The 22,702-nt window shown below is 47.7% G+C and overlaps 1 protein-coding gene across 3 annotated transcripts in view; it reads left to right on the top strand.

Moving 5' to 3' along the window:
- Positions 1-16,917: 16,917 nt before the first annotated feature.
- The window catches only part of SAXO4 (stabilizer of axonemal microtubules 4), a 194,745-nt gene continuing 188,960 nt past the window's right edge, over positions 16,918-22,702 (top strand). Inside the window, exons 1-2 of one of the 3 annotated variants that reach the window (XM_069223248.1) lie at positions 16,918-16,975; positions 18,989-19,088. The gene's annotated coding sequence lies outside the window, so the exon portion shown is untranslated. Of the gene's footprint in view, positions 16,976-18,526; positions 19,089-22,702 lie in introns of those variants that run through there. The other 2 variants (XM_069223250.1, XM_069223249.1) reach the window with 2 other exon arrangements.

Raw genomic sequence — 22,702 nt, 5'->3', positions numbered from 1 at the left:
CTGGCAGTGGCAGGTGGTATATGTATAATGGACTTCCACACTATGCATACATCAGGCATCTATACTTGTACTATATACAAGCAAGCAACATTATAACAATACAACTTTTACTCCATAGTGTAATTATGGTGTACTCACTTTATACCTGTCCCATCCAGCCACTTATCTCACCTGCCTCATGTCTTAATGTTACCCGTCATTTACACCAGTCTATGGGCTGAAGCGTTGGGGAGATCAACAGCCCTTTGTCGACCTGGTTGTTGCTGGTGCCACCTTTTACCCATTCTATTCCGTCCCAGATGCAGGTTTGGGTCAGGTATCTGAGGTATTATGGGGTCTTCTGTACATGTCCATGGCATAGGTCTTATCCTACCTGCAATGTGAAAGACTAGTTGTCGAGTATCTGGCCTGCCTGTTTAGGGGGACATCTCGTGCGATTTACCCTGCAGCGCCAGTACCAGTGTATCCACTTTGTAAGGGATGTCCCCGTTCATCTGTCAGTGCATATGTGTCAAGACATTCATTTCCTCTGTACTTTAATCATGTCCTGGGCTCAGTACTTTATCGAGGGAGGGACACACACTTTCTAGTGTACTGCTATGTTGCATTTCCCAGGAGTGGCGCTAAATCTATAAATGTAGTCGTGTGTTTTGATTTTGGGGGTCTGAAGAACCGTCCCAGGAGACATGCCACCATAATGGCAGGTACCAATTGCCCTATCTGCTCTGTTAGTAGTTCAAATATGGACATCCAGTGAGGGCATATGTGTGGGAAGTACCACGCCATATAGGAAAAGTCCATCAGTGTAGTCTGGCATCCTGGGCAGTCCGACAGGATCTGCGGGTATATTTTTGCCAGTCTCGCTGGAGATATAGTTGAATTGTGTGTATTTGAACCTGGGGTTCTTGCTTACCATTTTGGATAAGCCCCCATTCTTTATTATAGATATTTTCTCCCATTTGTTGCTCCCATTTGGTTTTGAGAGCATTCGTGGTCTCGAAAAATGCAGGGACTAAAGACTGGTTAATGAAGGTCACTGCCTTGCATTCTATTCTGTGTGTTAATAATGTGGACAGAGCCTCTAACATCAGTGGCTCCAACATGCATCTTCCCGAGGTGTCACTGATTACCCTTTGAAATACATAGTAGGTCAGGAAATGGCCTTCACTGTAGGAGGCTGGCCTGGCTTATGGTGGGTACCTTGTGGTACTTACACCTTGTGCCAGGTCCAGTTATCCCTTATTAGTAGGTTAGAGGTGTTCTAGCAGCTTAGGCTGATAGAGGTAGCTATAGCAGAGCAGCTTAGGCTGAACTAGGAGACACGCAAAGCTCTTACTATACCACTTAGTACTATAGCATAAGAAAACACAATACTCAGAGTTACTAAAAATAAAGGTACTTTATTTTAGTGACAATATGCCAAAAGTATCTCAGAGGATATACTCCCTTAGGAGGTAAGTAATATACACAAAATATGCACACACAAACCAAATCAGGTAAGTAAACAGTTAGAAAAGTAGTGCAAACACTGTAGAACACAATAGAATGCAATAGGGAGAAATAGGCCTAGGGGCAACACAAACCATATACTCCAAAAGTGGAATGCGAACCACAAATGGACCCCAGGCCTAGTGTAGTGTGTAGAGGGTCGCTGGGAGTGTAAGAAAACACTAAGGGTGTCCAAGATACCCCACCCCAAGACCCTGAAAAGTAGGAGTAAAGTTACCCTACTACCCCATAAAGACAGTAAAGTCAAGATAGGGGATTCTGCAAGGACAACAACTGACTGCAAAGCACTGAAGACGGATTCCTGGATCTGAGGACCTGTAAAGGAAGGGGACCAAGTCCAATAGTCACACAAGTGTCCAGGGGTGGCAGGAGCCCACTAAACCCCAGATGAAGGTGCAAAAGGGCTGCCTCTGGGTGGAAGAAGCAAAAGATTCTGCAACAACGGAAGGTGCCAGGAATTTCTCCTTTGGTCAGAAGATGTCCCACGGCGTGCTGGAGGATGCAGAGTTGTTTCCACGCAGAAAGACCGCAAACAAGCCTAGCTAGCTGCAAGGGTCGCGGTTGAGGATTTTGGGTGCTGCCAGGGCCCAGGAAGGACCAGGAGGTCACCCCTTGGAGGAGGAGACAGAGGGGGCGCTCAGCAATACAGAGAGCCCACACAGAAGCAGGTAGCACCCGCAGAAGTACCTGGACAGGCACTTAGAAGATCTGAGGATGACGGTCGACTCTGAACAACAAAAGAGGGTCCCACGACGTCGGAGTCCAACTCAGCTAGTTGGGCAATGCAGGACGGAGTGCTGGGGACCTGGGCTAGGCTGTGCACAAAGGAAGTCTTGCAAAAGTGCACAGAAGCCCGAACAGCTGCAGTTCACGCAGTACACAGGATTACTGTCTGGTGTGGGAAGGCAAGGACTTACCTCCACCAAATTTGGACAAAAGGCCACTGGACTGTCGAAGACACTTGGACCCAGCTCCTGTGTTCCAGGGACCACGCTTGTCAGGATGAGAGGGGACCCAGAGGACCGGTGATGCAGACGTTTGGTGCCTGAGTTGGCAGGGGGGAGATTCCGTCGACCCACTGAAGATTTCTTCTTGGATTCCAGTGCAGGGTGAAGGCAGCCCTCAGAGCATGCACCACCAGGAAACAGTTGAGAAAGCCGGCAGGATGAGGCGCTACAATGTTGCTGGTAGTCTTCTTGAAACTTTGTTGCGGGTATGCAGGTGTCCTGGAGCAGTCAGCGGTCGATCCTTGGCAGAAGTCGAAGAGGGAAGTGCAGAGGAACTCTGGTGAGCTCTTGCATTTGTTATCTGGTGAGATGCCCACAGGAGAGACCCTAAATAGCCCACAGAGGAGGATTGGCTACAGAGAAAGGTAAGCACCTATCAGGAGGGGTCTCTGACGTCACCTGCTGGCACTGGCCACTCAGAGCTGTCCATTGTGCCCTCACACCTCTGCATCCAAGATGGCAGAGGTCTGGGACACACTGGAGGAGCTCTGGGCACCTCCCCTGGGAAGTGCTAGTCAGGGCAGTGGTCACTCCCCTTTCCTTTGTCCAGTTTCACGCCAGAGCAGGGCTGGGGGATCCCTGAACCGGTGTAGACTGGCTTATGCAAGGAGGGCACTATCTGTGCCCTTCAAAGCATTTCCAGAGGCCAGGAGAGGCTAGTACTCCCAGACCCTTCACACCTATTTCCAAAGGGAGAGGGTGTAACACCCTCTCTCAGAGGAAATCCTTTGTTCTGCCTTCCTGGGACCAGGCTGCCCAGGCCCCAGGCCCCATCAGACACCTGTCTGAGGGGTTGGCAGCAGCGGTAGCTGCATAGGAGACCCCGGAAAGTTAGTTTGGCAGTACCCGTGCTCTATGCTGGAGACCCGGGATGCATGGAATTGTCACCCCAATACCAGAACGGTATTGGGGTGACAATTCCATGATCCTAGACATGTTACATGGCCATGTTCGGAGTTACCATGGTGACGCTACATATAGGTTTTGACCTATATGTAGTGCACACGTGTAATGGTGTCCCCGCACTCACAGAGTCTGGGGAATTTGCCCTGAACAATGTGGGGGAACCTTGGCTAGTGCCAGGGTGCCCACTCACTAAGTAACTTTGCACCTTACCTTCACCAAGTGAGGGATAGACATATAGGTGACTTATAAGTTACTTAAGTGCAGTGTAAAATGGCTGTGAAATAACATGGACGTAATTTACGCAGGCTGCAGTGGCAGTCCTGTGTAAGATTTGTCTGAGCTCCCTATGGGTGGCAAAAGAAATGCTGCAGCCCATAGGGATCTTCTGGAACCCCAATACCCTGGGTACCTAGGTACCATATACTATGGAATTATAAAGGTGTTCCAGTGTGCCAATCAGAATTGGTAAAATTAGTCACTAGCCTGGAGTGACAATTTTAAAAGCAGAGAGAGCATAAACACAGAGGTTCTGGTTAGCAGAACCTCAGTGATACAGTTAGGCACCACACAGGGAACACATATAGGCCACAAACTTATGAGCACTGGGGTCCTGGCTAGCAGGATCCCAGTGACACATATCAAACACACTGACAACATAGGGTTTTCACTATGAGCACTGGGCCCTAGCTAGCAGGATCCCAGTGAGACAGTAAAAACACCCTGACATATACTCACAGACAGGCCAAAAGTGGGGGTAACAAGGCTAGAAAGAGGCTACCTTCCTACATTCATGTAATCCATAATCTTCCACTATGTGATCAAAACCGAGGTTTGCCGTCAAGTGTACAAATCACCCATAGTGGTGATTTCAACCTCTTGGCATGCTTGCGTTGGGCGATAGTCCCACAACAGGCACTGTGATAGCCTAAAGTGCCCAATGGTTTGGGCATGTTCAGGGTGACTGTGAGAAAAGACCTCTTTTGTCACAGTTAGCCCCCGCGTTTTGCCTGGTATTTGATGTGGTCTCAAAGTTGTTATTACCTAGGGCTCCTGCTAACCAGGTTCCCTGGGCTAGATCTCTTTCCCAAAACTGTTGTGATACATTTGAACAAATGGCAACCACTTTAGCTGCCACTATAAAACCCTAGTAAATAGTACTTATATACCCAGGGCATGGGGTACTAAGGGTAGGTTCCCTGAGGGCAGCAGCACAGAATATGCCACCCTCAAGGGCCCTGCATTCACATGCACCCAGCATTGCCACTGCAGGCTGAGTGTCCTAGTACAATCCTAAAATGCAAACTCAACATGGCGCACAGCCTGTGTACCCTGTCCACTACACACTGCATTCAATATAAGTAAGTCACCCCTCTGGCAGGCCTTCTAGCCCTAGGGCAGGGTGCCTCTATGTGAGGGCATAACTGCATGCCCCTACTGTGTTCTTGCCAAACCTAGGACACAGTAGTGTCATTTTAAATGCATGTGCTGGACACTGGTCCATACGAGTTTCACAACTACATGATTGCCACTCTGAACCCTGGGTAATTTGGTATCAAACAACTCAAAATGATAACTCCAAACTGGTACCAGTGGTCCTTGCACTGGCATGGTTGTTGGCCGGTCACAACCAGCCTGCGACCACCAGACAAGATTCTGGAACCCTGGGGTGAGAGCTCCTACTCTCTGGGTCCCAGAACAAAGCCCTTTCTGGGTGGAGGTGTCATACTTCCCTCCTCAGGAATGTGCACTGCCCTGCTAGTGAGCTTGAAAGGGCTTACCGCCTATGAAACATTACCCCCAGGCCTCCTGTTAGCAGCAGATGGCCACCCCCATTGCAAACCCCCACTTTTGGTGGGAGCAACGACGAGAAAACACATAAAGGACAGGCGGAGTGGTCAGCCCCAGCTTTCATCACCCCTAAGGTGTTGCATGGGAGGTGACCTCTCCATTTAATTTTCCTCCAACTTGCATGGAAGAAAAATAGCCAATCAGGTGAAGGGAAGAGACCTCTGCTCACAGGAAGTGCTCACTTAATGGGTGTAGCCACCCTAAGATAGATGACCATTGGTCACTTCTAGGTACTCCCCTAAATTCCCACTAAATACAGTATTTAGTGGGCACCACTAGACCAGGGGATCAGATTCCAAGGAAGAAAGAAGACCAGCATCAAAGAAGACCCAAGGCTCGAGAACTGAAGTCCTGCTGCACCAAGAAGAAGGCGCCAAACCCTGCCTGCTTCACCCAGAACTCAACAATCACTGCTGAGGGGTCGCTTGAACATCGGACAGACTCTACAAACCCCAGAGGACCTCCACTCTTCTACAAATCACCAAAGATCTCCCTTCAGAGTGAAGGCATCTCTTTCCTACAACAATGACCAAAAGACTAGTGAAGCCCAGTTCACTGACTGGCTGCTGACCAAGGAACTGAACGCCGCCGTCAGACCAAATTTCACCTGACAGACTGTGAGGACAAAACCTACTAATGTGCCAAGTTTGGTGGCACTGCGACCTCTAGTGCCCGAACCAATCAATAGTATTAGGCACTGGTCACTCCATGTCAGCCACCCAAAAGGACAGTCCACTCTGGATTGACAAAGGACCAGAAGGAAGCCCCAGTTGAGTGATTTCAGAAAACACCAGGACCTCCCACCAGAGTGCCCCTGCTGTCCTGCAAGTGACCCTCAAAGTGACCTACCTCCTGCTTCCAAGGGCGCCTTTGCGCACAGCTCCTGGCACACCGATTCGCTCTGTACCTGGTCGCCTTGTGCCCTGCACCAAATATCCAGCTGTGCCCTAATGGTACCCTACCCCTTGCACCTCAACATTCCAAGTGGACCCATTGGACTCACATTGAAGTCAACCTGTGCACTGCTTTTCCAAGCGGTCCCCTGGAGTGGTCTTGCCCCGCTCCAAAGACTTTTCTGCAGCTGCAGCTGCAGCTGCTCCCGCTGAAAGTCAGAGCTGCCCAAACTTCTCCAGCTGGTCCAAAGGGCCCACCGACGACTTCGACCTACAAGCAAGAGTAGACACTGGTAAAGCATTGCCTGATTTTATATTAATTTTTAAAGTATTTCTCCAATTATTCCTATGGTGCGTAATTACACACACAACTGAGACATTTTCTACACTTTAAAAGAACATAATTTAAAAAGTTACCTGATTTTGATCTTGGTCTTAAAAATGTTATAAAAATCTGAAGTATTTTTGTAAATTGGTCTCAAGTTATTCTTTTGAGTGTACGTTCTTATTTATTGATACTGTGAGTACAACAAATGCTTTGCACTTCTCCAAGATTATCCTAACTGCTCGACCAAGCTACCATAAAAATTAGAGCATTAGGTGGCCTAGTTTTTACCTCTATAAACCAGCATGTAGTTGCACGGACCCTCTGCACAGTGTAAAATGTTTTACCCACTACATAGAGGGCCAGCCTCCTACAAAGACCACTAATGTTGCCCCCAAACGCCTGTTGTCCAGGTCAATGATGTGAAGCAGCTTTCGTACATTCATGTATTTCTTTTGTCCCGGAACAAAATCACATTGGTCGTTGTGCATCAGTCCTAGTAGGTGTGGGAGTACAGGTTGATTATGATCTTCCCTAATATTTTATATTCTGTAGTTAAGTGGGAGAGTGTGTGATATGATCAGACTTTTAACAGGTCTTGGATCTGTTTTGGGAGGACTACAATAGCAGCCTAACTGGTGCAATCATGAAGCAGTCCCACGTTGAATGCGCCAGTGCACATACTGTGCAGCCCTTCCACTAGCTGGGTCAGGAAGGTTGCGTCAAATTCATGGGGAGTCAATTTTTAGGGTCGAGCCTGCAATAGCATGCGCTAGCGCATGCGTATTGCTTGCGAGACACTGTAGTAGTTAGAAAAGGGTTCGGAGCCCCGCCCATGTCACGTCAGTGTCTTTCATTGGTTCGTGGGCTTGCCTTTTAAAATCTGCTTGCTTTCACTAGTGGAAGGCATGCATACATCATGCCTTTTCCGGCGGTTAGCCCTCCTCGAGCGCAGTGACCAAGTACTGAAAATATACAAGGCTCGCTGTTTTCTGTCCGATTTGTGGACTACTTTTTCTCTTTTTTCGCAGCGCGATCTCGCTTGGCAGAAGTCGAGTGCTTTGCATGACATCGACCCTGAGACAGTTTCTATTTCCATTTCCATTTTTTAGCAGCTCGATCGAGCTTGTTTATTTTCTATTTAATGAGGCAAGAAAAGTCCTGTTGGGAGTTTACAACTGCTAATAGCTCTAACTCGGAGAAATGCGAGACCCGTTGCATTGCAAATGCTTGTTCTCTTTTGCTATCTATAGCCAACTTAATCGCTTGTACCTCCAGGGCTACACTCAGAAACTCCATCTGTGTGGATGTGTGACGCGGAATTCTTGTCTGAGCCAGGAATCGGGCAGTTTGGGTATGTTGAGGAGTTGTGGTATGTGTGTAAAATATTGTAGTACTAATCTATAAAAACCCTGTTTATTTTCGTCTGTGGCATGTCTATGGGCTCCGTGGGCAGTAGCATATGTTGAATATCTGTCCTCACTAACCAGGCCGATTATATCACCTTCCCAGTGCTGTTTCACTGTATATTCTTTGTAATGTATGCACCATTCGGGACTAGTGCGGGTTGGCAGTTTCCATAGGTGTGGTTAATCTGAGAGAGCATTCACCACAGTGATTTCGATTTTGCAGGAGCAAGACTCCACATCTAGGACTTCCCCAATCAGTCTTTTTTTAATCTGTAGGAGGTTTAAATGCATAGTCCTCAGATAACTGCTTAGAACACGTCCCACTCCATTCCAGTGGGAGGCTGTGCCCTCATTATCTCTGAAATAATTGTCTATCGTTCACCAACCAAGGCTCAGAAAGGGGGTTCTAGGAGCGCATCAGGTTGAGGCCTCCACTTCAGTATCACAGACAATTCCCTCTCATCCTTTGGTGTAACTATAAGAGGATTGTAGTCAGAATCAGTGCAGCACAGGTATTCTGTGTTGTGTTTGTGTAGGATAATTGGCATAGATCCCATGACTCTGTATAATCAGGTATGTATTCCATGCACTCCTGAGTAGCAGGAGTAATCCCGATTCACAGGGTGTGCCTTCCTCCACAGATCTAAACCTTCGTGCCAACTGGTCACAGGGGCCTGAAGGGAGGGGTGGTAGGGAGCAACCCAGTAGTACATTGGAGTCCCCTCCCCAAATCTGGTATGTACTTAGGGTGTGTTGTGAGAGATTTGAGGAATTGTATTCGGTATACCAGAAATCGATACAGACTTTCCGTCCAAAGTACCAGCTTTTATGATGAATATGTCATCAGGATCTGCAGTATTCTGATGAATCGCAAGAGGGACCCATGTCAATGTGCCTCTCGGAAAGGCACAAAACACTGTCCCGTATAATTGGCCTCTCCACCTTTTCTTCAGCTTCCACACACAAACGTCAATTCGCCAAAATGAAAGGGGTCGTGAAAGTGACACTACGCGCTCTTTGACCTTCAATTTTACTCATACATGTGTATGTGTTCGCACATTAACACAATCTCTCATATTTAAACACACTCACCTGCAAGCACACACACAACATACAATGAAAAGCATTTTTTTGTTACCTCAGCTGATAAGGAAGGCAGGTTCCACATAATTATACTCCATTTGTATTACATTGATAGTGAATAATGAAGCATTATTCACTATTTGTGTGATAAAAAACTTAAGAGAAAACAAAAAGAGTAGAGCCCCAAGGTCTAGCTGCCACTGTGTTCCTGACACTGATTTTACCACCTCTGAGGCCGGGGGTCACAAAGACAGTGCCAGAAGTGGCAAGCGGCAAGCTAGTGGTCGCAGCTGCGACCCCTAAATTACATCCATGCTTCCCCAGTTCCATGGCCGTCATCTGTGTCTCCTGCAGGCAGGCAACTTGCACTTTCCTTTCGCCATGGAGCCCAGACACCTGGCATACCAAGCAGGAGCGGCGCGCGTGGCTTTGAAAGGGCAAGGTGGCACAGTGCGTGTGGAAGGGATGGGAGGGAGGATTAATTTAATTTTTAAAAATACACTTACCTTCACTCTCCGCCGCCACCACCACGCCGCTCCTCTCCTGCAGGCTGCAGGCAGAGGCTCCCAGCCTGCCCTGTGGCCAATCCTGATGATGTTAAGAGCAGCATTAGGATTGACTGGGAGTGCCCAGCCAGGAAGCCTGTGCCTGCTCCTTTCAGCCCGACAGCACAGTGCCGGGCCTGAGAGAGCAAAGTGCGCATGTGTGTTTGACTGGCCCGAGACAGCCGGCCAAACATACATGCACACTGAGGGAATGCTCTGTGCACTCCCCTCCATGGCTGTCATCCCCAATGCCCTGCACCTTTTACTGCAAAACGATAATAAATATAGTTTATTATCGTTTTGTAGTAAAAGGTTTGCAGCTGCTGCAACTGGTGGGGGGCGAAGCCACAGTGGAGGAGCAGCCACAGGTTCTAAGTAATAACATTGTATCTATGCGTCATGTTGTCAGGTCAGTAAGGGAACAGGTATTTGGTTGTGTCTCTGGTATGTGTGAGCGAGTTGACAATTCTATATGGAATGTCACAAGTGTGCTGCTTGACCCTCCTTAATAAGTACAGTAAAATCACACAACATAAACATACACATCATTGGACTCTATTTTTTATTATCCTAATGCTCAGAAAATTTAATGTCGGATAAATTTGTGAAAAGCGTTTCAGAATGCTGTGCCAATAGAGAGTACAGTGCTCTTCAATGCCCCACTATGATGCATAAAGGCGGGGTATGTAAATCTCCTCGTTTACACCTAAAACATGTTTGCCACTAAAATCGTTTTCCACACTTGCCTAATGCACTTCTGCAGCCTCTCCTTATAATGGCAGTTTACACGGTTAACAATTACAACCATAGCTTTACCAACACTTTTTCATTCATCAAGGTCCCTTACAAGGTAGACTTTCCTCCTAAAACTATTGCACACATTCAAACAGTGTACAACGTAGTTTTTAACTTTAGTTTTATTCAGTTCCCAACTTTATTACTTATAACATTTTTGTTCATTCTTTTCAAGATTTGGGTTCACCCTTCATAGTTGCTGCAACAATACGTGGATGTTTATTCTCATTCAAAGTTTTGATAGTTGTTATAGAACATTCCATACTTCTGGCAATTTCCAAGGTCTCTTCTAAAGAAGAAAAGTTGTTCCTGAATCTTTTTGTTTGAACAGTGGACAATCACTCACTGTTGATGGAACAATTTTCATAGTGGGGGTGCTTCCATCTTGGAGCCGGCTCTAGCACCCTCCCCCCCAACATGCACCATTATGAAAACAAAAACAGCGAAACAAACATAGGTATAACTTGGGTATCAGGTATAGTATTATGCATGAGCAACCAACTCCTGTATGAAAGTGTCATATCTATTGCAAGAGTCATCAGGTGTCAAAGCTAGAGGGAGAGGGGGCATGGGAAGGATCAACAGAAAAGAAGAGATAAGTCGGCCATTCCCAGCGGACAGTAAATCCCTGATCTGAAAAGTGAAAAGGGACCCATTGACATGGGATACTGCTATCTAGTGGTGTTGGAACAATCCATACGGCTTGTGAAAAATCCCAGCATCACACAAAGAACAAGTGTCATAAATGAGCCATATCCATTTAGACGGAGAGAGGTAAGGGTATAGTATGTACCCGGTGGTGCATTTTGGAGCTCACTGTCTCAAATATACTACAAAAACATGGTGTGATAGTGCATTATTTACAGACAGCCCATTTTCCATTGAAATGGTCATTAAATGTGGACACACACATGCAGTTGTACTCATAAAACTAAAAGGTAATGTATGGAAATTGGGTTTCAGCGCATATTTAGCATTTGTGCATGACCGAGTGTCTTGATTTATTTTGATCCTATAAAAATCCTTGTTTCTATCATACTTCAGAATTACAAAAAAGCGTTTCATTTGTGCTATTCTAACTGCTGATATTTTTTTTAATGTTTGTCCTCTTCAATTACAGGTATTTATATTTTTTTGTGTGTTAAGAAAATTGACATCCTACAGCCTATCCTTTCACACTCCTTGTACCCCAGCAAGATTGTTACATAATTCAGTTTAGAAAAACCTTTCAACTTGCAACCAGAGAAAGAAATGTAAACCCCAAGCTCCATGTTAAAAATAGGCAGCGGTTTGTCAGGATATACATGCTGACATTTGACCTCTATCTTTAAATAGGTGGGAAATGAGACATGATAAAAACGCATCTTTAGTGCTTATTCACCTTCTGAACCTCAGCATGGTTATTCTGAGGTGCTGCAGCACCCCGCATCCCTACTCCCAGCACCCGTGCAACCACTATATTTCTTGTGTATTGATCAACATTATTACCAAGGTCAAACTGGCTACCATTCTCAGCTTATCAACATATGACTCCATAGGCTACTTCACCAATTGCTGTTATGTATGAAAATTGTATTGCTCCATAATGATGGGCGGTTCTTCCGTAAAATGCAACTTGAAGCTGTCTAAAGCCTCGATGAACGTATCATGGTCTCCTATTTCAGTTCGTTAATGAACGAGTTAAATATGGCAGATGTGCAAGAAACCTTCGCCCCTCCATTCCTAACAAAGTTAAAAGGACTTTGTTGAAAGCAGGATCAAATAATTTACCAGTAATGGACAATAAATGATGGTTGAAATCTTAACCATCTGCCCCATTTCATGAGTGGTCTGCGTGCAGCCTGCATGAGCAGTGTAGATGTATTATCGCACTGCATGGTGACAAGAAAGTAACAAAACTTGAAGTCACGCTTAGCAGTACCTATGCAAATAAAATCGTACAGAAGATAAAGCAATAAACATGCTCTACCGTGCATCTAAACTGGCAACCTCAAGGGGCTGAAACAACATCTCTTTGGCGCTTGTGAACTTGAAACATGAGGAGTGTTCCTTGGTCATGTCATCAAAGGGTACAATAAATAGTGTTTTTCAGCACTGTGGTGTGCTTGGAAGAATGAACACCCACCATCACGGAGCTGAAAAACACTGTAGTCAACACTACCATGTGGCCAAGACACAATTATGGGATGCTGGTAAATGTAAGTAAACACTTTACAAACGTGAGCTCCTCCGTTGGGAGAGCACCTGACAGCTGAGAGGGATCAAGTCAGCCCAAGATGACGTCACAAGAGTGGCATCAGAGTTAGTTGGTTACCAGTAATAAAACGTGTGGTCATTGAAAAGTTGACACTCCTCACAGCTGCTGGCACATTACTCAAGCTGCTGGCTACATGGCTCCACTGACGTAATGACCTTGTTAACGCGTCCCTCTATGATAATTTACTACACATCAGAACTCGTTTTAGGCCAATGAATCTTTTCACCCAGTTGAGAGACACCTTAGGATGAGATAGCTAATTAAAATGTCAATCAATACATCAATAATGTCATCAATATTTTTTACCACAATGCATTTTACTTTAGTCAAAGACATTAATCAACTCAAGACACCACCGTGACCTTGCAGTCATGAATAACCACACCAGTTTAGTAGGATTTTACAGTTTTCTTCCCTATTAATTACAATTCTAAAAGCAGGTGTGTTAATCTCAAAACCAAACCACTCAATAACATTGTCATAATTTGGCAACTTGAATAAGACTTAATCAAAGCAAGGAAGGCAATTATTAGAACATAATACAGCGTCAACATAGATCAACTTTAGCAGAGTGTCATTACCGCGTCAATTCAACAAAGCATGGATTCAGTTGTTTGTCTATTTGCGTCAGTTTAGTGAACCCCTGTCCTAACCACTGATTAGCATTGGCATGTTGGGCTTCATGCAAAACAATTTAGAACACCAATTTGGAAAACATCTAGCTATGGTCTCTGTCAAAAGTAAGCAGTTGGTACCTAGAAAGGAAAAGCAAACAGACAAATCACAATTTCATTGTCATAGTTACCCTCCAATGTTTGGGTCAGCACTCAGGTTCAGTCTTCGTCTTCAGGACATCAGTTGATTCGCCATCAGTCAGAGACACAGCTCACGGGGAAAACGGGGCACTTCCCTCATAAGGAGGTAAAGTGTAAAATGGGCAATCTAAGGACAAGGATGGTTCTAAGTAAAATCAGCAAAGTCACTAGACAAAGTGACAAAGTCTCTGGATCATATCAAATCGCATCAGCATCTCCGTAACTAACTAACTCATTCCTGTGTGTCAAGAGGTTTTATCCCTTTTTCTTTGTACATTCCCCTAAAATCTGATTGGACATTTATTGCACCCCTCTATCTTTAGCCAATTAAAAAACGGATTATGTCATTAATCTTTCACCTCACATTAGTTCTCAGACTTTTTATTGGTCTATATAATTGACATCTTCAGAGGTAGCACGTCCGGTATGATTTCATCCTTCTGTAATTCTTTGCACATCTTTTGGTCAGTAGCTCCATTGTCTGTACCGGTTTGAACGACCTTGTACATTATACTAATCTACACTGTTGCATTTTAACTATTACATTTTCTACCGACAGTATGAATTTCATGAGAACGGATCTACTATAGTTACATTCAGCTTCTAGTTTGAAGAAAACAAGAGTTCATGTGCTTTTGCGAGTCAGCACACTGTACGTTTAGAAAACAAACTTAATATGAGAGCCAGGCAGCTAGGCCTCGACTCATGCTAACTAAGGCCTACAAGATTTATTTAGAAAAACGTTAATAACATATTCATTAATAACTAATACAAAACCATTTTTAACAGAACATTAGTCATTTTTATTAGTTCCTGTATACAATGGCGGTCACACCCCGTGGTCACATTTCAAGTGCACGTTTAGCAGAATATATTAATACAATTTCTATGCAGCATTATCACGCATTAGTTCATAAACATTTCATGTTAATATATTGATTATATAAGCTACACTCTCTCAACCTAATGGCATAGTTGATATAGATCTGAGAGGACCCTTGTCCTCAGCGTATACCCTTGTACATGGCATAGGTCCCAAAGACAGCTGCACCTCGGAAATATTCTGTGACAATTTTCCTGGGTAAAGAATTTTAAAGCCAAAAGCAGAAGAACTTGAGCGTCCTAACTGTATTCCATGTAGCACTGATGGGCGTGCTGGCTCTTGAACTCTTCGCTGAATTAGCATCAAAAGAGAACCTGTGCCCGTAGACCAAATAAGGGTTTGTTTGATATTAAGAGCCCACCATGCACCTGTCCTCCGTTCCAACCTCCACAGACCAACTGTCAAGGCTGGAACTTTGAACAGTGACTGTGGAACGCAGACCATCAAGAAGAATTCAAAACATACAGTCCTTGGACCACATAAAGAAGGTATGTAACATGTGCCAAGAACCACCACAACAACATACCAGTTGTTTATACTGTGCTGCGCTTTTGGGACCTGTTTTGGCAGGGACACTGTTGTCATGCTGCAGGTTTCTACTTCTCCACCAGGGTTTGACATGCCCTGAAGTGAACTGTGGTCAGTGAGCTGGTTTGGCTGTTCTGTGTCCATTATAATACGGTGGTTCTTGTGGCCTAACGTAGCTACAGTGAAGTGACGTGGCTCCAGTGAGTTGATGCAGTGAGGTGGGGTGGTTTAGTGATCACAGTGAGCTCTAGCGATATCAGGAAGCTGTAGCGGGCTCTGGTGGGTGCAGGTAGTTAAAGGTCCACTGTGTATTCTGCAGTGCTACCGTATGTCCGTAGTGAGTTAAACTGGTAAACATGGATGCAACAGGCTGTGGAAAGATGTGTGTGCTGCAGTGATTATTTTAGGCTGTGGTTAGCTTAAGGGACTGGTGGTATTCATGAGTTTGCAGCAACTTACATATCTTCTAATGTACTGCATGGTATGGTGTGTGCTATTTTGAATCTCCGTGGGCTGTAGGGAGTTACGGGGTGTAGTGAATTACCGTGCCTGCAGCTGGCTGTGGTGTGCGGCTATTGTGATTCACAGTGCAACTTGCAGAACAAGGAAATCCAGCTCTCACTGGGCTGCAGCACAACCTTTCACCCGGGTGGCTGAGACTCCCTAGTTAATGGAACTCTCTTCCTGAGAACCTCATGTGGCAAAAAGTCACCTTGGATTCTGGAAAAAATGAGAACATTCCCATTCTACTGATGGTGAAACAGTTTCACTGCCTCATCCCCTTGCTTGTTCGCTTCGTTACATCACATCTAGTGAACCATTCAAAAGGTAAACCCACCATTTCCTTTCCTGCTGTCTGACTCCCTGTGTTTTTGTTAGAATGATGATGGCTATAGTGTACATAGAACCCATTTTCTATGACATATAGACCCTAAAACGCTCCAACACTCATCGGCTCAAAGCAAAGCAGCGTATTATTATAACGTAAAATGGAGTGGGCCAAGACTGATTTCCTTACTGTTGGTCCAATTCTATAATGTCAGAGACTTAGAAACAGTGACTAAAAGCAGTTTTCGTTTGCTTAAGTAGCATTTCTGCCTCGTACTTGTTAATGCCTTGGATAGCAACTGACTACGGTAGGCTGTAATCAGTGCTTGAAATGGAAAAAATAAAGTGCAGGTACTCTGTGCCAGAGTACCTCCTTGTTTCCGAGAAGTGCCAGTACTCTCCAATTAAAAGTATTGCGGTTTTCTTCAGAAGTGCCGGTACTCCCCCTCTCAAAATAAAAAAAGTGCCGGTACTCAGTACCGGACAGTACCGGCCCATTTAAAGCACTGGGCCGAAGAGGCGCAGCTGGACCAGATAGGGGTTCGCGTTGAACGCCTCTCGAGGGCGGGACCCTGGCTGTCAGGAAGGCCAGCAAGCCTGCGAAAAAGAGGGCGCCGGGATTGGCTGTCGTCATTTAAATGGTCCAGCTGCAAGAAGGGCCTTTTGTGGAAGGTGCAGTTTAAAGGGCAAAGTGGCGTGTGCTCTCGGATAATTGTTCAGTAGTCATACTAACACTGCAGTCTGTATGGGTATGGGACTTGACTACGCTCGCCTTCCCCTGCTTCCCACACTGGTTTGTTACTTTCTTTTGTCGCTGCATTTGCAATCCCCTGGTCCTTTGGTCCTTTCGCAATCAATTGCACAGTGTGTTCCCCCGTAGTTGCTTCAGGCATGCCTGAATATACCAGACTGCCCCCACCCGCATTCATCTTTATCATATTTCCTTCAGCCCGCGTTGCGGCCCTTCCCTGGCTTCCACCTGGGGTAGGGATTTCCATTGCTGTGTTGTAGAATCCCTTCCTGCCTCCTCTTTGGCCCTGTTGTATGAAATGGAGGTTCCCGGGCATCACCTCCTCCTTGGCTGGTACCATGTGGTTTGTGAAACCCTCAACATCCTGAAGATCCCAGTCTATTGGAGGGGCCCGCGGGGAGCAGGAGCAACGTTCTAGTCTTCCCGCGGGCTCTTTCGGAAGGAAGTGACGGCGCGGGACCAGGATTGGGCAACAGGTAAGTGGGGGTGGGTTTAAGGGGTGGGAATAAAAGGGGTGTGGGGTGGAGGGACCGGCCTCTTTCCGCGATGCCCATCGCGCGGTTAGTTTGGCCGGTCCCTAGGGAGTTCTTCTGGTAAGCAGGTAGTGTGGGTGCGTCGGGCGGGGAGGGGCAGGGGGGCAGCCTGAGTTCTTTGAAAAACCTTTGTCAGTGTACGCGCGTCCTCCTTCCCGCGCGGGTTGGATTTATTTTAAGGGGCGGCAACGCGCTCCGTTGTGAGCGGCCGTGCCCATTTCTTTTTGCTGCCACATGTTTGTTCCTGCACGGCCGCGTCCGCGGCTCCGCAGCAGCTGCCTCCCGGAGGCAGTAATTAGGCCACCAGCGGCTCGCTGGGGCCTCACCTGCAGGCCTATTTAGGCCGATTGGGGCCCACAATAGCGCCGGATCGGATTAGGCACGTTCCGGCCGCGGGGGGCACAGATATATAAAAAAAAAAAAAATAATAATAATTTCATTACAGGGAATAAAGTAGGAAAAGCATATTGAGACGCGGCTCTGGGGCTGCTGTTAGGAAGCAGCCACCACGCAGGCAGCGGCGCTCTGGGGCCACAACCATCGGCCTGTAGGGCCTAAATAAGTTAATGGTGTGTATATACAAAATATATATAAAATAATAATATATAAATTTGTTAGTGGAACACATAAGCAGATCCAGGACAGCAACCCAACAGGACACCCTCATTTTCAGGCAAAGGGGCAAGGGCCCAGACAGACGGCAGGGTACGCAGGGCCCCCATAGACTTACCAGTTACACCTTTTGTGGCCCGCAACAGGTGGGTGCGGACAGGCAGAGTCAGAAGGAACCTCCACCCGGCGTCATGGCAATCAGCCACGACGCGGAGGCGGTGCAAGCCGCGCTTCGCATTCTTGGCGAGGTGGGCCGGGCTGACCTCCTCAGGCCCTGGGTTCTTGAACAGGCCTGGGTGGGGATGGTGCGGCCGACGCGTGCCGCGTCCTGCCGAGTAGCAGCGGTGGTAGCTGCATGCACATCCCCAGAGAGGGCCAAAAAGCCCAAAAAAGCGGCGGTGGAACGGGCGCGTGGCGCATCTTCCACCACCAACCAATTGGGAGACGGGGAGGGCCCCGCGCTCGAGCCAGGCCACTCAGACGATGGTATAGCGCCAGTCCAGCAGGCTGGGGGCACCGATTTACCTCAGGACCAGATTTTGGTGCAAGGGGCCCCCGCACAGGAAACGTTAGTGCAGGAACTCCCCGCCCCCATCATAGAAACTACGCCCATGGACCTGTCCCTACCCAGGGGCGGCACCAACTCGGCTGGGGTCAACAATAATACAAAAAAGAAAGGCAAGGGCCCCAGACACATGGGCGGGCAGGGCAAGGGCAAGGCTGTAAGGTGCAGCCCAAAGAAGTCGGGGGGGGAGCGGGGAGGCTGAGTCCCTCAGCCCCAGGACAGGCAGGCTAGATGTGGGCGAGGCATGGGACCTAGAGGCCAGGACCAGGGAACAACGCCGCATGGTGGCAGAAACGGAGGACAGGTGGGCCAAATTGTGCATAGAGCGGCAAATGTCCGTGCCACACGGCCAGCAGCTAAAAAGGCCAGCAGACAGTACAAGCAACTTAGGAAACATGCCACAAGATGCCGGGAGGGGTAGCTGGGTATGGGTTCCGAGCGGTAGGGGGCAGGAGGCTGGGGCGGACGATGGTTTAGGCAGCACGATGGGAGTTAGTGGTGCATACGGCCACGTTGTGCTCGGAAGGGCAATGCCAATACAAGAGGTTGGCAGAAAGAAGGCGATGCCAACGGGGCGCAACACGGCCCCTGCACGTTGGTTGGAAGCGCTAGAGGGGTCCCCGATGGCCTTCTCTACCCCGCAGGAACGGGGGCAACACAGAGATGGTGGGCGCCATGAGGGTCGGGATGATATCTCCACTAACTACACGATGATGAGTGGGAGTGTTGGAAAAAGGATGGATGTGTGCGAAGACGATGTGCTGGAACTTGACTATGAAGAGGAGCTGGAGGAATGGGAAGAGGGGGAGATCGGGGAGACAGAGGTACATAGCATGAGGGGGAGGGGAAGAGGACGCAGGAGCGGCGCAACCCCTCTCTCCGCTTCTATTTTTCAGGAACAGGACATCAGCAGTGGTCCACATGAAAGGAGACAAGACCAAGCACGGGGCTGAGGGGCCCGGAAGGTTTCACGGCCTGTGGCTACACAAGGAAGAGGTAAAGGGCAATGGTGGTCAATTTGGGGGGATGGGACAAAAGGGGATGACGCTCCGATTTGCAGGTCCGTGGGGGTAGGGGACGGTTCGATACTTGACCCATTACCAGCTAAAGATACGCAGGGCGTTGTGAAAGGCACAGAGTTACAAGGCAGGGCTTCAACCGAGGGAGAGGGCGGGGACAAGTCAACAGGAGAAAAATCAGGGTAAGAGGAGAAGGAAGGTGGGGAGCACAAGAAGAGGCTTCCCTACATGGGTTTGGCCATGCCATTGGGCTCACACGTAGCGGAAAAAACAAAGGCCAGAATATGGAGACATGAGTATGTAGACGTTTTTAAACTCCTACATAGGGATATACAAGCAAAAGAGGGGTCTAAAGAAGAGGAGTGGGAGCTGGCCTGTAGGCCGAGGGTGCCAATTAATATGGATAATTGGACATCAGCTTCTTTGATTTTTGCAAGCATTTATTGCGAGAAATTCCCTGACAGGGCTATAGCACTATTTAAATATATGGACATTATTAGGAAAGCGCAAATGCATTTTGGGGGATTTGCCTGGCTGAGTTACGATGAAGAGTTCAGAGCCCGAGTGAGCATCAATCCAGACAAGCCATGGGGGGATGTAGACCCAGAATTATGGATGCAATGGATGGCGTCATCGCAGTCCACAGCATCGACCCATACGGCCAGTGGTTTGCCCGTGGTTTATAAGCCGTTTCAGGCACATCCCGTCCCGGGAGGGGTGGGCGTGGGACAGAGAACAACACCTAGCACGATGGGAGCTTGCTGGAACTTCAACAAGGGGTTCTGCTCCAGACATCCTTGTAAATTTAAACATGACTGCTCCAAATGCGGGGGCCGTCATCCGGTCACACAATGTTTTTCACTTTCCAGTCCTGCCGAGCAATGGAGGGCTACAAAAGGCAGAGGGACACAGGTCGCTCCTGCTCCAAAGGGGGCCTACGCCAGTTAAGTTAGATTTCATCATACCATGGCTGCACAGATACCCGGATAGGGCAGCTGCGCTTAAGTTAGCGTAAGGTTTTCAGGAGGGTTTCAGGGTCAGTTACCAAGGCCCATGGAGGATGCGCTGGGCAGACAATTTGCAGTCTGCAAGGGAGCTACCACAGGTGGTAAGGAAAAAGTTGGACAAGGTACTATCATTGGGCAGAATTGCGGGCCCATTTTATGAGTGGCCGAGCCAGAATTTGATGATCTTCCCACTGGGAGTCGTGCCGAAGAAGGCCCCGGGTGAGTTCAGGTTGATCCATCACCTGTCATGGCCGGAGAGCACATCTGTTAACGATTTCATTGCGGCAGAAGACACCAGAGTGGTGTATGCATCTGTGGACGATGCCATTAAATTGGTCAGGGCATGTGGGTATGGGGCAGAACTTGCAAAATGCGATATACAATCAGCTTTCAGGCTATTGCCGACACACCCAGGGGATTTTGATTTGCTGGGGATGCAGTTTGAAGGAGCAATCTATGTGGACAGGGTCTTGCCCATGGGTTGCGCGATTTCATGCGCCCTGTTCGAAGCCTTTAGCATCCTTCATGCAGTGGGTCTTTGTCAAGAAAAGTGGGCATTATGCGGTGACCCATTACTTGGATGATTTCTTGTTCATAGGGAAAAAGGATTCGGGGGATTGCCAGAAGGCTCTGACGAGTTTTCAGGACATGGCACATCAGATGGGGGTGCATTTGGCACCCGAAAAGACTGAAGGCCCCTCATCGGTCCTCACCTTTCTGGGTATTGAGTTAGACTCCATTACAATGACGGCCAGACTACCGGCACAAAAAGTACAGGACATGCTGTTTTTCTTGGGTACAGTGAAGGAGACACGAAAAATCGATTTGCGAACAGCTCAGAAGCTGTTGGGGTACCTTAATTTTGCTTGTAGGGCAGTCAGGGGGGTGGACGTTTTGCAGGCGATTGGGGTTGTCCATGTCAGGTGCGGTGAGGCCACATCACAGAAGAGTTTCAATGGGACTCAGAGAGGATGTTAGGGTGTGGGAAACATTTCTGGAACAATTCAATGGGGTATCCATGTGGTTCTGTGAGGAAGAGACAGTATGGCAGGTGCAGATATTTTCAGATGCGGCAGGAGCACATGGTTTTGGGATTTTTTGGGATGGCAGATGGTGCGCAGAGGCATGGCCAGCACTATGGTTACAACAAGGGAAGAGTATTGCCTTTCTGGAATTTTTTCCCCTTCTGGTGGCCATGGCAGTATGGGGACAGGAGTTATCAAATAGGACAGTTTTATTCAGAATCGACAACATGACTGTCGTGGAGCTGGTGAACAGACAGAAGGCGAGGGATCTGAGGGTTTTGCGCTTGTTGCGCCGCTTTATGTTGCAGTGCTTATCTCTGAATGTGATCTTTAAAGCTGTCCATATACCAGGAGTTTTCAATGAGATTGCAGATTCCCTGTCTCGTTCACAGTGGCAGCGTTTCCGCAGCCTGGCGCCAGGAGCAGAACAGACCAAGACATCGGTCCCGGCAGACATTTGGGAATGGGGGGCATGATGATCACAGGGCTGGTGGAGATGTCTTTAGCGGAATCCACTCGGCGAAGTTACCGGCTGGCCTGGTTGAATTTTCAGTATTTTGAGCGGTTTACAGGAAATTTTTGGGGACAGAGCGACAAACAGCTAGAGCATCGGGCGTTGCGATTCGTGCTGTGCATGATTCAGAAAGGTTTATCAGCAGCCACTATCGGGGGAAAATTGGCACGTGTATCGTTTTATGGGAAATTGTTTTTTGATCACGACCCGGCAAGAAACGATCTTTTGGGGAGGATGTTAAAAGGTTGGGGCAGAATTAGAGCAGTAGAGGGTAGAGCTGCCAGGGAACCCATTGATTTTGATTTGTTACTGGAGTTGTTACACGTACTGCCGGTATGTTGCGCAGACGAATACGAGTTAGCACTTTTCCACTTATGTATGGTATGGATGTTTTTGGTGTGTTGGGGCAGCGGTTGGGATACGCTACAGAGAGGTGTGTGTGCACGGCGATCGATTGGGGATCTGGCTTAGACGATCGAAAACCGACCAGCTAGGCAGGGGAAAGTGGGTAGGGTTAGAAAAAGGGGGCAACGTGTTGGCCTGCCCAGTTACGGAATGGAGCAAGTTTCAATCCTCATGTATGTCGAACAGGGAAGCCGGGGTTTTTGTGCACAGATCAGGGTCCAAGCTCACCAGCTTTTAGCTTTTACGCGTATTGAGGATGGTGCTGGGACGTACGGGCCGCCGGGCCATGGATTTTGGCACACATTCGTTTAGAATTGGGGCAGCTACGGCCGCGGCGCATTTGGGTTGGGACTGGGCGAAGATCAGGGCGATAGGCCGCTGGAAATCAAGGTGTTGTGAACGATACGTTAGACCCTGAGATGTGAGGAGTGACAGCTGCAGGGTTTTTGGACAGGGGCGGGGGGTGGGGGGGTTTATATTTAAAAACACATGTTACAGTTATTTTTCCATTGCAGGAGATGCGTTTGGTCCATCGCAGGGCAAGATGGTAACATGGCTGGTTGGCCATTCATTTGTCCACTGGGCAGTGAAGTTTGTAGAGAAACAGATATATGGTTGGGCCCTGGGACTATCCAGCAGG

The sequence above is a fragment of the Pleurodeles waltl genome, chromosome 3_1, assembly GCF_031143425.1.
Source record: "Pleurodeles waltl isolate 20211129_DDA chromosome 3_1, aPleWal1.hap1.20221129, whole genome shotgun sequence".
Taxonomy (NCBI): Eukaryota; Metazoa; Chordata; class Amphibia; order Caudata; family Salamandridae; genus Pleurodeles; species Pleurodeles waltl.
The sequence above is the reverse complement of the archived record's forward strand: the minus strand, read 5'-3'. Positions and strand labels throughout refer to the sequence as shown.